Raw genomic sequence first — 17,947 nt, forward strand, 5'->3', positions numbered from 1 at the left:
TCTTTCTATGCCACACATCAAGATAGCCTCCACAGAATCGTCATGTTCCCTGCGGTGGCTCTGCAGATAGTGCAGAATTAGGCACTCATGCTCACTGTGCTCATCACAATAATGCAGAGGTATGCAGGATCCAAGCTTCTCACACAGATGGCGGACCTGTGGGGTTTGCAGGGCTTTTGAAAAGAGGTGCAAAACGTTATAGGATGCAGATAAAATTATGGGATTGAGAAAACTGCATCATGGGGCTTTGAAACCAGTGACTCCCGTGTAACCCTTTTGCCCCCATGAAGCATTGCAAAACCTTCCGAAAACACCTTGTGCCATCGGCCACCAGTAGGGTGACCAGATGTTAAGGGGAAAATATCAGGATTGCCTCGGGGGGGGGGGGGGGGGGTTCGTTTTTTTTTTTTTTTTTACACTCACCCGTCCAGGAGTTTGGTGGCAATTCGGCGGAGAGCCCGTCAGTTGCGGACGGTCTTCGGCGATATTTCAGTGCGGGGGGTAATAAACTTTGCCACCAAAGACAGAAGCACCTGCTGCCGAAATGCCACCGAAGACCGTCCGCGACTGAAGGACTCTCCGCCAAATTGCTGCTGAAGACCAGGAAACAAAATATCGGGACAAATGGCACGAAACATCCTTGCACCCGTCCTGATCATGCTCCATGAGACCTCACCCATTTGTTCAACAAAATTATTGCAGTTGTTTTCACTCTGTCCCTCCAGAACATTAACTGAGTTCTATGAAGGCTAAGGACATTCACTAGCTTCACTATTAGCCTCTTAAGTGCCACACAAAGTGCAGTTGGGATCACACAGGTGCTCTTGACTTTATTGCCAATGGAAGATCAAAGTGATTGCTTTTTCTCAGATGTTGGCTACAGAGAACTTTTGTACCTGCTTCCCCTCAGGCATTAGATTTCAGTTGAATCTACAAAAGGTGCTGTCTCGCTCAAAACATGTTTGGGCAACTTTGTGTTTCTCTTAAATTGGGTTTAACGGGCTACACTCCACAGCTGGCAACCCTGTCAGCCGAAGGTGCTAAATGTCACATTTCAGCAGCAGGCTGCAAGCAAGGATGTTCCAATAACAAGTGTTTTGTCTGATAGCACCAATAAAATAAAAAGTGTCTGTCAGCATTCCAGGTGCCAACCTCATTTTATATGAATTCAGAACTTTGCTGTAAAAATATGTTTGCAGCATGAAACTTAGGACACAGCATTTGACCTAGGAGCACATTTTGTTCTGAAACATTTTAAATGGGTTTTGCACTGTGCCCTAGAAAATGTCCTGTTTTGTCTTCTATTTTCAGTTCATTTCCTCTCTTTCCCCCATTTCCTTTCTTCTTTCCCCCTTCCTTTTACTATGCAGTATATTTTTTCCAGTTCAGTTTTTGTTTCCCTTTCTCTAGGCTGTGTCTACACAAGATAATGTTGTACCCGTTTTCCAGCCCCATTGCAGCTTCGCAACGAAAGTGGTGTTAATGAAGAAAGGCTGCAGGTGTTTTCAGCACAGTGTCCTGAAATCCAGGTCTACACATAGTGCTAAGAATGCTTCTATTCTTAGCATGGTCTATTTTAGTGTTTACACTCTTTATCTTATATGGCACTCTTCACCATAGTATCTGAGCACCTTCCAGTCCTTAATAGATTTTATCCTCACAATACCCCTCTGAGTTGGGAGGTATAATCCCCTTTTACAGACAGGGGATTGAGGCACAGGCTGAATTAAATGATTTGCCTAAAGTCACAGGAAGTCTGTGGCTGAGCCAGAAATTGAATCCAGGTCTTCCAAGTCCTAGTGCAATGTCTACTCTACTAGTACATTCCTCCTTCTCCTCAGTACCTCTATCACGAGTAGATGGCCTAATCCATTCGTGGCTCTGTGGGAACTCAAAAGAAGAAGAAGCTTGTGCTGGTAAGCTTCTGCCTGGGGAGTTGATCAAACACAGACTGAAATCAATGGAAAGACTCTCACTAACTTCAGTGAAGGCTGGATTGCAGCCCTGAATATATGAGCTGCAACCATAGCTGGGCTATGGAACAGGGAGGGAAATTGCATATTATCCAAAGTTGTGGTGAGGGGAAATGGCAGGGTCATTCCAGGGTCCCCTTACCCCAGGACAAACCTAGTGCCCTGAGTGTTTGGGAAGTGCTAACATCACTGAGGCTTTTAAAAATATTTTTATTTCATACAAGCCTTCACAAACACAAATACTAACCTGAAAATCTTCATTTATGGCCTAAAAAGTACAGGATCTTATCAGTACATCCAGAAGATTAATCATTTCTATCTCCAAGATTTGTATTAATAAAAACAAAGCTGTCAACTGAACAGCCTTTAAAACTACACTAATTAACACTATAGACTCTAAACTGGAAACATCTGAGAGGAAGCAATTAACAGGAAAATTAAGTTCCCCATTGGGGACATGGAGTTTTATTGGTATGTGAACTAATGCAAAGGTCTTTCAGAGAATTCCAAGAGAATAAGGACAGGGCAAGAGGGTTTTTAAAGTGTTGTTAGTTGCTAGGGGACTTTCCATAAATTGGATATTAAAGCTGGAAAAGGCAGGAAATGACAGTAATAAAGAGTAATGTTAAAAAGAAAACAGAGTTGGCTGTTGCAATAAAAAGAGATGTTTGTAAAAGAGTGGGTCAGAGGTTCTCTGGGGGAGTAGTACAGTGAGAGTACTGGAAAAAAATAAGGGTGATCCAAACAGTATCAGAGTAGCTGCAGGAAACAGAAAAAAACTGTGAAGGCCTGCTGTCTCTCTGGGCCTGTCTACACACGTAGTTTGCACTTCTCACTATATCCATTTATTATTTGTATTACATTACTGCCTAGGAACCCCAGCCATGGACCAGGATCCCATTGCGCTAAGTCAGTGGTTCTCAACCCACAGGCTGCTCGCAGCACAGAGCTGCGGCCCATGTGATATCCTCAGGCTATCTAGGTAGTGTGTTATATATAGGACCTCCCACCAAAGTGCCGCCGAAGACCCGGAGCGAGTGAAGGACCTGCCGCCAAATTGCCGCTGAAGACCCAGTAGGGAACTGGTTATTAAGATTTTGGCAGCTCATCACTGTTCGGAGGTGCTGTGGACCCAGAGGTAGTTGTGGGTGGAAATCCATCGGTGGCTATGTGGGAGCGCTGAGAAGAAAAAGCTTGTGCTGGTAAGCTTCTGCCTGGGAGGATTGATCCAATGCCATGTCTCGATCAATTTCCTCATCAGTAAAATAGCGATAATACTTCACTGTAGTTCAAGAAGAGTTTTGAGACGTAGGCTATGTCTACACTATAAATAAAAGGTGTTAACTTAGCTTATAACTTGGGTTAAGTATCAGAGGGGTAGCTGTGTTAGTCTGGATCTGTAAAAGCAGCAAAGAGTCCTGTGGCACCTTATAGACTAACAGACGTTTTGGAGCATGAGCTTTCGTGGGTGAAGTGGAGCTCATGCTCCAAAATGTCTGTTAGTCTATAAGGTGCCACAGGACTCTTTGCAACTTGGGTTAGTAGCTTGAGTTCAACCACAGGCTGCCCTGTAGGTCTCAATGAGTTAAAAGCTATTTTAACCTGAGTTAGCTAACCCAGGTGACATAATCTGATTTAAGAACACATCTCTTTTACTTTTTGCAGTGTAGATATATCCCTATTTGTAATGTACTTTGAGTTCCTCTGATAGAAAGGTCTGTAGAAACGCAACGTATTATTAACAGTTGTTAGGTAGAGAATGGAACTATTGTGTAAACATCTTTTTGGCCTAACCTTTTTTGTTTGTTTGTTTGTTTCCTTTTGATAATGAAACAATATCCCTGAGCCAAAACCAGCATCATTCAAAAATGATTAAGGGGTAAATCCTGCCCCCTTCCTGCAATGCAGAGGGCCCTTATGTGCTGCAAAACAGATGTGGTTTCATTGCACAGGGAGAGAGCACATGAGTCTTTTACACTGTAAATTCTCTCTATAACTGTTTGTACAGCACCAAGCATAAGCAGTGCTATCATATAAATGTTTATTAATAGTAATAACCTATTGTCCCCTAGTCTAAGGTTTTCACAGGTCATTTGGGAGTTATTCTAGCCCTAAAGATGGAGTAGAAGCCAGAGGGAGAAGCTAGGGTAGGAAGAGAATCCTTTCTGCCCAGTAATCCTACAAGGTGTCTTACTTTGTGCTATATCAGTAAAGGGTCCTAAAGTAATTTTGTTCTAAATATCCTTACTTATGCTACAAATGGATCTTGGGATTACTGCAATTTAATAATTTAGGCAAATGTTCTCCTAAACTAAAGGCACTGGCATCCCAATGAAGGCAGAGTTGAGAGAGGTGTGAGAGTGGGGGTACGTCTACACTACGGGATTATTCCGATTTTACATAAACCGGTTTAGTAAAACAGATTGTATAAAATCGAGTGCACGTGGCCACACTAAGCACATTAATTTGGTGGTGTGCGTCCACAGTCCAAGGCTAGCATCAATTTCTGGAGCGTTGCACTGTGGGTAGCTATTCCGTAGCTATCCCATAGTTCCCGCAGTCTCCCCCGCCCCTTGGAATTCTGGGTTGAGATCCCAGTGCCTGATGGGGCAAAAATCATTGTCGCGGGTGGTTCTGGGTAAATGTCATCAGTTACTCCTTCCTCTGGGAAAGAAATGGCAGACAATCATTTCACGCCCTTTTTCCCTGGATTGCCCTGGCAGATGCCATAGCATGGCAACCATGGAGCCTGTTTTGCCTTTTGTCACTGTCACCGTATACGTACTAGATGCCGCTGACAGAGGCGATTCAGCAGCGCTACACAGCAGTATTCATTTGCTTTTGCATGATAGCAGAGATGGTTATCAGCCATTCTGTACCGTCTACCATGCCATTGTAAATTGGCAATGAGATGACGGTTACCAGTCCTTCTGTGCTGTACTGTCTGCTGCTGTCATGGGTGCCCCTGGCTGAGATCGGCCGGGGGTGCAAAAGACAAAAATGGGAATGACTCCCCGAGTTTAGAAACCTTTATGGTATCTAAAAATAGAATCAGTCCTGCCTAGAATATGGGGCAAGTGTACTAGAGAACCAGTGTATCAGAGAACCAGAGAGCACAGCCGCTCCATGTCAGATCCTGCAGAAATGATGAGCTGCATGCCATTCACAGGGGGTGCCCCTGCAACAACCCCACCTGTTGCTTCCCTCCTCCCCCAGCCTTCCTGGGCTACCGTTGCAGTGTCCCCCCATTTGTGTGATGAAGTAATAAAGAATGCAGGAATAAGAAACAGTGACTTGTTAGTGAGATATGAGGGGAAGGCAGCCTCCAGCTGCTATGATAGTCCAGACAGGACATTAAGCAGTGTGGAGGAGAGCAGCCCAGCATCCCGCTGCTATGATAGTCCAGGCAGTACAGAATCTTTTCTTTACACATGAAGGGCGGGGGCTGATGGAGCACAGCATCCTGTTGCTATGATGAAGACGGTTACCAGCCGTTCTGAACCATCTACTGGGAATGACCGGGAGGCCAGCCAGGAGCACTCATGGGCTGATGATGAGGACAGATACCAGTCCTTCTGTACTGTACTATCTGCCACAAGACTGATGATGACGATGGATATCAGTCATATTGTACCATCAGCCACCAAGGAGGGGGGGGGGGGCAAGGATGCTACAGTTCACTGCCGCAGCATCGCGTCTACCAGCAGCATTCAGTAGACATAGGGTGACATTTAAAAGAGTCAAGAAATGATTTTTTTCCCTTTTCCTTCTGGGGGTAGGTGTGGGGGAGGGGGGTAAATTGACGAGCTATGCCCTGAACCACCCCGGACAATGTGTTTGACCCTACAGGCATTGGGAGCTCAGCCAAGAATGCAAATGCTTTTCGGAGACTGCAGGAACTGTGGGATAGCTGGAGTCCTCAGTCCCCCCTCCCTCCCTCCATGAGCATCCATTTGATTCTTTGGCTTTCTGTTACGCTCGTCACGCAGCAGTGTGCTGAGTCCCTGCTGTGGCCTCTGTCTGGAGATTTTTTAAAAATGCTTTGGAATTTCGTCTTCTGTAATGGAGCTCTGATAGAACAGATTTGTCTGCTCATACAGCGATCACATCCGTATGGTCCATGCTGGAGCTCTTTTTGGATTTGGGACTGCATCACCACCCGTGCTGATCGGAGCTTCACGCTGGGCAAGCAGGAAATGATATTCAAAAGTTCGCGGGGCTTTTCCTGTCTACCTGGCCACTGCATCCGAGTTCTGATTGCTGTCCAGAGCGGTCACAGTGGTGCACTGTGGGATACCGCCCGGAGGCCAATACCATCGATTTGCGGCCACACTAACCCTAATCCGATATGGTAATACCGATATTAGCGCTACTCCTCTCATTAGGGAGGAGTACAGAAACCGGTTTAAAGAGCCCTTTATATCGATATAAAGGGCCTCTTAGTGTGGACGGGTATGGCGTTAAATCGGTTTAACGCTCCTAAAATTGGTTTAAACGCGTAGTGTAGACCAGGCCTGGGAAGCGGAACTTAATGGAGCATTTCCTGGTTTCTAGAAGCTTGTGGGTAGAGTTTCTGATAAAGCCAATTTTCAGAGTAGCAGCCGTGTTAGTCTATATCTGCAAAAAGAACAGGAGTACTTGTGGCACCTTAGAGACTAACAAATTTGTTTGAGCATAAGCTTTCGTGGGCTACAGCCTACTTCATCGGATGCACACAAGTACTCCTGTTCTTTTTATAAAGCCAATGTTCTTCTCAGGGATCTGTAAGGAGACCTTTATAGAGCATTTCCTGGTTTTCTAACATTTGAGTTGGGTGTTTTGAAATCCCACTTTCCAGAAAAATATGGAGAGGAAAAAAACCCAGTTCTACCACAGTAACTTTAAGTCTACCCTAATTAATTTTTTTAAAGAAAATGTATATGGTACATTTAATTCCAAAGATTCCTAAAATTGTTCATTTCAGCTTTGAATTACACGACCTGAAGAGAACCACTGACTTCATAGGTATCTAAAAAACGAAGGAACCATCTGTTTTCCTACAAAATTGTGGCAATTTTGCAACAAAAAAACTTCAAAAACAGACTTCAAAGAGAGACTGCTGAACTCAACTTAATATGCAAATTAGATACAATTAACTTAGGTTTAAACAGAGACTGGGAATGGTTGGGTCATTACACTAATTGAATCTATTTCCCTATGTTAAGTTCTCCTTACATCTTCTATGGGTCATCTCAATTATCACTTCAAAGTTTTTTTTTCTCCTGCTGACGATAGTTCATCTCTATTGATTAGACTCTTCCAGTTGGTATGCATACTTCCACCTTTTCATAGCCCCCCTGAAATCAGTGGCATACTGTCATTGACTTCAATAGGGCCAGGATTTTACCCATTAACTTCAATTGATTTACACTTGATTGTCATCAATGTGTGAATCAGGCCTAGAGACCAATGAGGGCATAGGGACTGATTGTGGGGAGTGAATATAATTCTCTTTTCGGGTGAGGATAAGCTACTTTTATTATTTATTACTTGGCACTGATCCTGCAAGGACTTTTGCATGGGTGCCCATGTAGCATCACATCTAAGTAAATGAGTGTCTACTCATGCAAAGCTTCTTGCAAGACTGGGGCTTTATACAACACAATAAGTATTTCACACTTTATAGAGAACGATCACTTGCCCCAGAAATACAAGTTAAAATGTGAAAAAAGGAAATAATGATGTAACACAGAGGAGCCCTGGTAAGAGACTGATCTTTGCTTTTTAACTCCAGGCACCTGACATGGGCTAGGACTACAAAAAGGTTAAATATGCCAATAGCCACTGACCAGTTACACTTGGTACTTCAAAATACTACTTCTAATTTTTTTTTAAAAAGCCTTATGCAAAATTTCTGTAAGCGTGCATACCTCTATATGAACAATGTTATCAATACTTGCTATTTAGTGCTTTTCCTAAAGCCCCCATTGCTTGAATAAAAATAATTGCATGCAAATCTCAGATTTCTTTATTTTTTTCAAGTAAGTTTCTAGCCCTTATGGTTGCAGAGAAAATCTTGATAATGTGAAGTGAGGGTACCCTAATGGCTCAGAAATCAGAAGGCAAATAAAAAGAGCTCTGAATAGTTTAAAAAGCATGAGATTTTCTTTAAAAAATCATACAATCTTTCAATGATTGAAGTTGGCAATACTGTACACACACAGGCTTAGCTTTCCTAATGGGAGTAGTCCAGACAGTGGCGGCTCCAGGCATCAGCGCTCCAAGCGTGTGCCTGGAGCGGCAAGCCGTAGGGGGCGCCCTGCCAGTCCCTGCAAGGGCAGCAGTCAGGCAGCCTTTGGTGGCTTGCCTGCGGGAGGTCCGCCGGTCCCGCAGATTCGGCGACAATTCGGTGGCGGGTATGCCAAAGCTGCAGGACCGGCGGACCTCCCACAGGCAAGCCGCCAAGTCTACAGGACCAGGGACCTCCCACAGGCAAGCTGCCGAAGGCTGCTTACCTGCCTGCTGTGCTTGGGGTGGCAAAAAAGCTAGAGCCGCCCCTGGTTCTAGAAAACCCAGTATGACACTGGCAGACCAGGTGTCAGCTCATGCCAAAGCCCAGGTCAATTCCCTTGTGTATTAGTACAGATCAAACTAATTCTTAAATATATATGAATGTTTTTGTCTTTTAAATGTCATGAAAACTAAGGGGATGTTACTTGCATTGTTTGCACTTATCTGTATTCTGTTATGTAATAGCAAACTTTTGCAGTGTGTATACCCCTGTAACTAAATAACCCATCAAACAAGCCATCAAATGAAAAAAAAGTCTTGTGAAATGCAAATTAAGAACTTTTACAGAAAAATGTCAATTTCAAAGCAAGTGGTCACGGTGAATGATGATCGGCAATCAACGACTCAAAATCATCAGTCAAAATTCCTCACTCTCCATCATCAAAGGAAAAGCCCACATGGGGAGTGACACTGTCAGCTTGTTTTCTGTGAGGGAAGCTATAAGAATGGATTCAAGGAAAGATCCCTCATTTCTGGATTACAACTAGGAGTCCAGGGGCACCTCAAATACTAACAGATTTATTTGGGCATAAGCTTTCGTGGGTAAAAAACCCCACTTCTTCAGGTGCATGGAGTGAAAATTACAGATACAGGCATAAATATATTGCACATATATCACTAATGTGATACATGCCATAATGTGCCAGCAATGCCCCTCTGCCATGTATATTGGAATTGACCTGGGCTTTGGCAGGAGCTGACACCTGGTCTGCCAGTGTCATACTGGGTTTTCTGGAACCAGGGGCGGCTCTAGCTTTTTTGCCACCCCAAGCACAGCAGACAGATTTCAGAAAATAAAAAGGGATGCGGACCCAGGGACTCAAAGGGTTTCTAGTCAAGGGCTCAAATCCTGAGAATGTTGGCACACTTGCTTGATTTTATGCACATACGTAGTTCCACTGGATAAAATTAAGCATGTGTGTAAATGTTTGCAGTATCAGGACCTAAAATACAGACAAAGACAACTAGTGACAGCAACAATTGGGTAGGAATATAAATATAATATCATGCAGATACTTAAGGCTAGCTAGTACACCTCTACCTCAATATAACTCCTTGGGAGCCAAAAAATCTTACCCTGTTATAGGTGAAACCGTGTTACACTGAACTTGCTTTGATCCATTGGAGTCCCTGGGTCCGCATCCCTTTTTATTTTCTGAAATCTGTCTGCATGGTGTTAGCTCATCTTTGAGCAATGAGTGTATAAATAATATAAAAAATAATAATCGTAACATGCAGAAAAGACAGGGAGGATGAGGACTGAAGGCAAGATGACCATACAGGCACTTGGGAAGCTAATGAAGGTGACTTGATGGATAAATTTATCTTTAATGTTGTAGTTATAGAATATATGTATTTTTTTTTAAATTCTGGGCACAAATTTGCAACCCTAAGCAGGTGAGTATTCCTTGAAGCCAGTGTGATCGCTGTTTACTTAAGAGTTGCAGGTTTGGAATCTTAGTGATCTTGATTATAAATAATTAGTGGTTAGGGCACTAATTTAGGACTTGGGAGACCTGGGTTAAAGTCCATACGTGCTATCTGGGAAACTCACTTAGTCTTTCTCAGTTCCCTATCTATAAAATAGGGATAATAATATTTCCCCATGTCACAGGGGTGTTGTGAGGATTAATTAATTAAACATTGTGAAGTGCTTTGAGATTGACTGATCTATATAAGAGCCAGATATTATTATTCTAACTAATTTTAGAATGGATATTAAACCTCATGCTTCAGGGCTCATGCCAATCTCTAATCTTAAGACGCAAGGGTGAGACCTAATGTATGGGGGCAGGTTTTCCCACATCTGCCTACTGCTGGGTTCTCACACCTTCCTCTGAAGCACCTAGCACTGGACTGGACTAGACTTTAGGTCTGATCTAGTCTGGCAATTCCTATGTTCCTAATACATTTTGTATACTTTTTAGGCCCCGATTCTGCAAAATACTTTGTATCTGCCCAACACTGAAGTCAATGGGCTTACTTATAGTTAGGTATCGGAGGGGTAGCTGTGTTAGTCTGGATCTGTAAAAAGTGACAAAGAGTCTTGTGGCACCTTACAGACTAACAGACGTATTGGAGCATAAGCTTTCGTGGGTGAATACCCACTTCGTCAGATGCATGTGATTCACCCACGGAAGCTTATGCTCCAATACGTCTGTTAGTTTATAAGGTGCCACAGGACTCTTTGTCGCTTTTTATAGTTAGGTGTACACTTAAGTAGTTTGCTGAAGCGGGGCCTTAGTTTTCATGAGTGCACGTTGGGACTGTGAGATCATATAAATCAATAACGCAGCAAAGGGGTCTGAGATACTCAACAGCAATAATGAATAACGCAGTAAAGGAGTATTAAGAATATACTAAGGCTCGGTCTATGATACCAACTTATGTCAGTGTAACTGCGTCAGTCAGGGGTGTAGATTTTCCACACCCCAAGCAACATCCTTACACTGACCTAACCCCCAGCGCAGACAGCCCTGTGTTGACAGGAGCGCTCCTCCCATACCTACGGCCTCTCCGGAAGGTGGCTAAACTCCACTGCCAGGAGAAGCGATCCTGCAGTGCTGTAAATGTAGACAAGCCCTGAGGGGGAGTTGGGGTTCCTCCTTCATAAGGCACTGGAGCCTGAAACAGGTGCCAGTGGGAGGCATCCCCCAGTCGGATTCGTGCTGCAGTTCAGCACCCCCCTAGGCCTTTGCTAGCCTCAGGGCTTGTGACTAAGAGCGGGGGAAGTGCAATGCAGAAAGGTGGGGCAGGGAAACAGGCGAACCCTTCCCACACACCCCGCACTGTCAACAAGCGTCTCCCCGGCTGCCAGAGACGCTCAGGCCAGGCCCACTGCGGGCAGCGCGCCAGCACTAGCCCCGCCTCCCGCCCGGCGGAGGCGGGTTGGCTGTCTGCGGCAGCCATCTTTGTTGATGTGTCAGCTCTTAGCTGCGCCCGGGAGCTGCCGCAGGAGGAGGAAAAACGGGGGGGGACCCCGCCGCGGCCATGGGGGAGCTGCTGCCGCCGCCGCTGCTGCCGCCCTGGCTCCCACCCTCCTAACCGGCTGGTAAGAGGCCGCTGGCCGGGGCTGCTTTCAAGTCAGAATCGGGAGGCTTTGGTCATAATCAGTGGGACTGGGGCAGGGAGGGTTGAAATGTAGCTTGGCTCGGTGCATTTCAGCCCCCTGTCTCCCTCCCCAGCTCTCCGTAGGGGGCCGGCCCTGCCTGATCGCTGCACCCCACGTTGTACTTGCTTCGCTGGTTCACCTCCCTAGTTTGCTGCTGGAGAGTTTTAATCCCTGATGTTTAGGGCACTGCCCCCCCCTCCCGCCCCCTTGCAGGAAGTGTTCGCTGGGGATGCCTGGTGTGGGCAAGGGAGATAGGGTCATACGGATGTTTTATGGTTCTCCAGCTTCTCTTGTCTAAGGATCTCGCAGCGCTTTATTCCCGGGCTGGTTGTAGAAGTTCCCCCTCTGCCTGGGAGTTAGGGAAACCTGACTCTAGCAACTGATCCAGGGACGCCTACAAATAGAGGTCAAACAGTGACTGAGGAAGAGGGAACCCAGGAGTCCTGACTTTCTTGCTAGTCAGCATTCTAGAGATGCCTCTGCAAATGATCTTGAATAGGCTCGTCACCGATGATGCCGGTGTGCAGCTGCCTACGGGGTTGTCTCACAGCTTAGTACTTTTATTTCCTTCTCCAAAGTACCTAAAGTTATTAGGTAATAAAACCCTAAGGAGCTTTGATGTTTCTCTAAATACTGACAGCCAGAGCTGCCCCTAAATGCGCATTGAAAACCAATCATAAAATGGCAAGATTTAATTATTGCTTTAATATAATAAAATATTAACTGGTTATTCTGTACAGTGGAAACTACAGCAGACAACATTTACTTTGAGCTTTTGTGTGTGGTCTTTTCAATTGCTACCTCCTATGAGATTTCAGTGAATCTGTTACAAAGGAATCCAGGTAGCTGTAGTTGGAGTGATATCAGTAACTTGTGGCCTCTGTGGGCGAGGATCAAGTTTAGGAGAGGGAAAAAAAGCAAAATGAAATTGAATACAAGGAGGTTAAAGTCCTGACTAGGCAGCTTCATACCATTTCCTCATTCAGAAGCTTTAAATTGTATAGCTCCTGCTGTGTATTGTCTGATTTCCCCCCCCCCCCCCAATTTGTTTTTTTTCCCTCTGTGGAAAATGTTGATTATATTTTTACTGTCCTAATGCATAGAGTGTACAAAGCCTTCCCATTGTTTCTGCATTTGGAGCCTCTACTATACAATTGCAGTTTTTGTGGTAAAACTATGTGAAGGCCATGGGATAGCTTACATGAAGGGATTTTTTTTTTTTACCTTGCAGGTTTACTGCAGTACAATATGTATTTTCCACTTTTACTTATAAGAGCTGTCTGAAGTTCCAAGTTTAAAAATGGGAGGTTTTACTGCAACGCAGGCAAGAGGAAAAATTCTGTTTGCATAGTCCATATTTTTAGCTCTGATCCTGAGAAAGCAATCTACACAGGTGGACCCTTTAAACCCACACAGAGTTCCAGTAACCTCAGAGAGACATTGTGAAGACCTGGGCAGGTTGCTTTGCGGGATTGATTTTACACATGAAGACCCCAATCTGCCCTTTTATTTATTTTTAGTACAGTACTCTTATTTTTGTTGTCTCATTTACTTTTTCTTATAGTAGAATTTCCTTTATGAAAGGTAAAATAATACAGTATAATACTAATAATGCAGCACTCATTACAAAAATCCCTGAGTGCTTCATAATATCAAATTTAGAGATGCTAACTATAAAGGGACATTATTCAGATGAAATCTAGTTGGCTTTATAAAAATAAAGAATTTTAAAAAGTAGTTTCATTTCCTTTGAGTCTTCCCTGCTAACTTCTGGAATAGAATACAGTCACATTTTCCTGCTTTATTTTAAAAAACAATGTATATTTCTGTGCCGTTGCTCGTTGGAAGACATGAACAGGGGAAACTGATAAACTGACTATACAGGGGGAACAGTGAAACTGGCTATACAGAAGTGTGGACAAGTGTGCACTCAGTAATTGCTTTTAAAATGTAAAATCTCATGTGCTCGTGGGAATTGAGATCTTGTTTTCTTGCATAGGTTCTTATAGTTCCTAACTCCTGGGAGCACATGAGATTTATATTTTAAAAGTGAATATTGTGTGCCCACTATACTATTCATCTTTAACAGACCTCTGTTAATGAATTTACCTTTAAAGCTTATTCACTTATCTGGGTCTCCTGAGCACTGATATTTTGGTCTCAGCCGCACTTTTAAAAGTTTGCAGGGGGGCCTTGTTATAATATAGTAATGCTCCAGCACAGATAACACATGAGTCTGACTGATCAGTATATATGGAACAGTACTATATTTCAACTGTTCTATAACTTTGGACTTGCAGGGTTGTAGCAACTTTTGGAAACTCCTTTAATTAAAAATCCATTTTAGTACACAGTGTCTCAAGCCATGACTTAGTCCAGTGGTTTTCAACCTGTGGTCTGCACGCCCTTGGGAGTCTGCAGACTATGTCTAAGATTTCCAAAGGGGTCTGGCACCTCTGTTCAAAAATATTTAGGGGTCTGCAAATGAAAAAAGGTTGAAAACCCACTGACCTAGCCAACTCAGGATGCTACAGTGTTGTAACTAGCAATGGTTGGAGGTGGGAGGGGGTGAGCTCTCACATAGACAGGTTACTAGGGGTTAATTGGCACTTCAACAACTGTGTCATTCACCCCTGCCCAGAGCAGGTCTGGATGACATGGTAGCTAAAATGCTGCTACTGCAGCAAGGCTATACTAGGGCTGTTGCCAGTGGGGTGGCACTGGTTTCAGACATGGGTGGCTGAACAGTATAGAAAAGACCAGATTGGGTTAGGAGTGTGTCAGTTTAGCTAGGAGGGTGCTAGGTCTTTTCTACACTGGGAAAATTAAGAAATATGTTTCTGCACTGCTGCAACTCCCCCAGTGAAGGATTATTTATCTGATTGTCCCTCCCCTCCCTTTTGTATGCAAGCCCTTAGAGCTTAAAGGCTGTTTCCAAACCCTGTTTAAAGATTACTGTTTTGGGGCCTCAGGCCAGCCCCCTTGCTAGGATTGTAGGATACCCCCCCCAACAATTATGAATAGATCCACTTTGACCATCACATGTACACTAACCTTGGAACCAGATAGACTAAATATTAACAGACTCTGGTTGCCCAGTGCCACTTGCATTGTAATTGTAACAAATCCAGCCCCAATGGTAAACCTAAATATGTTAGTTTATCTTCACTGCCAAAACATCAATCAGATCACAATATGAAGCCTTTGCAAGATATGGAGAAAAACTCAGAGGTACCTCAAAGGAATCATGTTAAAAATATACACTAAGATAATGCACAAATTGTGACACAAGGAAAGAAAACCCGGTTAAAAGAGCATATCTTGTTTTCCAATTCCTTTAGAATGAGTCATAGTGCTTTGAAGATATATAGTACTGAGTTTTGCACCTCAGCACTGAAATGGAGCAACCTGCAACCATTAAAATATAAGGATTAAAAACAATTCAATAAAAATGATAATTGAGAATATCAGACTTCCTTGCTTTTATGTACGCTGCCAGTCTACCCTTATCCCTCCCATCTGCTGAAGCTTAGTGCTCATAGCACAGTGAGGCCTTGTCTACACAGAGAGCTGTGTCAACTTATACTTGTGTTTAGAGCACTATTACAGCCTTAATATACAATAGACTTTTCTATTCCTGTTACAGACAGAATTGTGCCCTGACCATGGTTACAATCCTCTTTGACTTTCCCTGTGTAGACAGGCAGCCTGTAACAGAGTTTAGTTCTACCTCCATGAGCCAAGTAAGTGATGTTTGGAGTAACCATGATTAGGACTAGTGTCTTACAGTAGCAAATTTTGAGAAATCTCCTACTTTTGCCTTACCACTGAAGGGAGTGCTAGTGTATACAGAGCTCAGGTGGTTTTACTGCCAATTTGCCTAGACCTGCGCTGTCTAAATAGTAATAACGGTAATAAACTACTTATCTCAATCAAAAAGGGAAATAGAAAGTTATACTATATTAAGTAAAGACCTTTAAAACACAGATTTTAAACATGGTTTAGTTGAAGCCAAACCATGTTAGAAACCATCTTATCTGTAATCATGTTGAGCTCAAGCACTTTTCCTTAATGGTGCTTAAATACACGTATACCAGCACGGAGAGGCATATTCTACTCTTGTTCCGTGCATGGAATATATCATTCTTATCTTATTTAGTACACACAACTAAACTACAACTTTATTTTACATGGTGTCTTTCATACATACTCTGTTCTGAAACAATGGGATGGAACTTAGTACAGGATTGCTGGCTTTATGTTGGAAATCAGCAAGCAAAGTGAACGCTGCCAAGTGGTACAATAATATGATCAAACTAGCTGTCCTGGGAAGAATTGCATGCAGTACAAGAGGTGGCAGAAACAATTCTTTATTTTAAACACACAGGTTCTCAGACTGCTGTTTGTGGACCAGTGACTGCCAGCTAGTTGATCACAGGGTGATGTCTCTTTATCTTGTTTTGAGCTTTTAAATTCCATTAAAACATCACTAAAATACATTAAAGACTTTTCCCATATTATCCTTCTGTGTGAGCAATCGCTGCAATTGCCACAGGGATGTTACACAATTAGGGCTAGGAATAAGTGGTCCATGCAGTTTTTGAGTGAGCAGGGGAAGTGGTCCATGTGGTTATAAATGGGAAAGAATAATCATGGGGAAATTCTGCGCCAAAAAAATAAATTCTGTGCACAATACAGTATTTTAAAATTTTGCATATTTTATTTGTCCAAATAACACTATATAATCATTCCAGTTTCAATTTTTATAATTTATTTAAAAATAAAGTCAGCAACTATGTCTGTAACAATACAGACACAAAAGACATTTGTCCCCCCTGGAGTAGAGAGTTAAAGAAACCCATATAACAACCCAGTTTCCTGTTTCTCTGCCACCTCTCCCCCGGAGTGCAGCTTGGGGGCCAGACACTTGCACCCCTCTTGCCTCAGAGTCCAGCGGTTGGTTCCCAGCCCACTCAGACACTCACACCCCCCAAAGCCCACCTGTGAGCCCCTTCTCCCCAGCCCAGATACTTGCATGCACCTCCTACACCCCTAGAGCTCAGGGAGCCAGAGGGAGAAACAGCCTGATGCTGGGTCCCAGGCTTGTAGCTCTTACCCCATCCCTCTGGCAGTGTCTTCTATTTGTGGGTTGGGGAGCTGGGCTCTGCCACGTCCAGCGGCCCTTAGTGGCAGCCATCCCGCCAGCAGCTCATTTCCAGGGTTGAGGGGAGTAAATTCTGCACAGAACATTAATTTCTGTGCAAATTCTGCATTGTGCAGTGGCACAGAATTCTCCCAGCAGTAAGAGGAGGAGTGCATGAGACTCTCTGTATTATTAAGCTGTCCATGCTACAAAATAATTGGTGTGTCTAGAGCTTTATGATTTAATGAAGTTCTCAGTCAGAAATGGGTGGCTCAATCATATCTATAATAAAAATATTATGCATTATTAGGTTAGCATATTTTATTATGTCTAGTATGTTTGGAGTTCATTATATTTGCTATAGAGCTCACTATTGTGATATCATTGGTAGCTGCATAATTGGGGTCACAGCAACTGATCTGCACTAACAGTATTACTGAGTAGGGTTTTGTGCTTGTTTTATAAAGGGCGGAAGTGTGTGGGAGGGAGGGGGAATCTTGAACCTATAAGGGAAATTTTAGACTGACAGAACATAATTTCCCCAAGATGACAATTGGCTAGAACCCTAGGAATCTGTACAGCTAAAAAGGCAGTTACTACTATAACTTAGGTATCTCTCTAGAATCATTCATCTATCATACCAACCAAAATCAGTGTTGAGACAGGAGCAGATGCAAAAGTGCATGATTTTGCTGCTGAAAACATGCAGAAAATTGAGCCATCGAGCTGATGGGAGTTGCTGGCCAGTCTAGATGCAGAGTTTATTGATTTGATCGTTAACAGGTTACTGAAGCCAGTCTAACTCTTGAGAAGCCAGTTGGCAATCGAGCATAACTCTCCTTGACTCTGACTGTCAATTTGCTTACACTTCTGTAACCTCATTGCTGTTTGGTGTCTATCACCGCTGCAACCACAATGATGCCTATACGAGTCACTGACTCAATTCCATCATATCTGAAAGTATCCCTTTTTACTCCCCTCTTCTTGACTATTGCACAGTCCTTTGCCCTGGCCTCTCTGCGTCCCATCTCTCCAGATTCCACCTGCCCTTTCACATGTACCAAAACCCTCATGATTATATGAGCATCATCTTCAAACAGCACCCACGGGCCCAATATTTATTTAAGGATGTGATTCCAACCCTCCCTTTGTTGTTAAAATCCTCCATAG

The 17,947-nt window shown here is 43.5% G+C and overlaps 1 protein-coding gene across 2 annotated transcripts in view; it reads left to right on the forward strand.

Annotated features, from left to right (window-relative positions):
- Nucleotides 1-11,446: 11,446 nt before the first annotated feature.
- The window catches only part of CCDC186 (coiled-coil domain containing 186), a 57,308-nt gene continuing 50,807 nt past the window's right edge, over nt 11,447-17,947 (forward strand). For both annotated transcript variants that reach the window (XM_045024644.1, XM_045024645.1), the window contains exon 1: nt 11,447-11,574. The gene's annotated coding sequence lies outside the window, so the exon portion shown is untranslated. The remainder of the gene's footprint in view (nt 11,575-17,947) is intronic.

The sequence above is a fragment of the Mauremys mutica genome, chromosome 7 (assembly GCF_020497125.1).
Source record: "Mauremys mutica isolate MM-2020 ecotype Southern chromosome 7, ASM2049712v1, whole genome shotgun sequence".
Classification (NCBI taxonomy): domain Eukaryota; kingdom Metazoa; phylum Chordata; order Testudines; family Geoemydidae; genus Mauremys; species Mauremys mutica.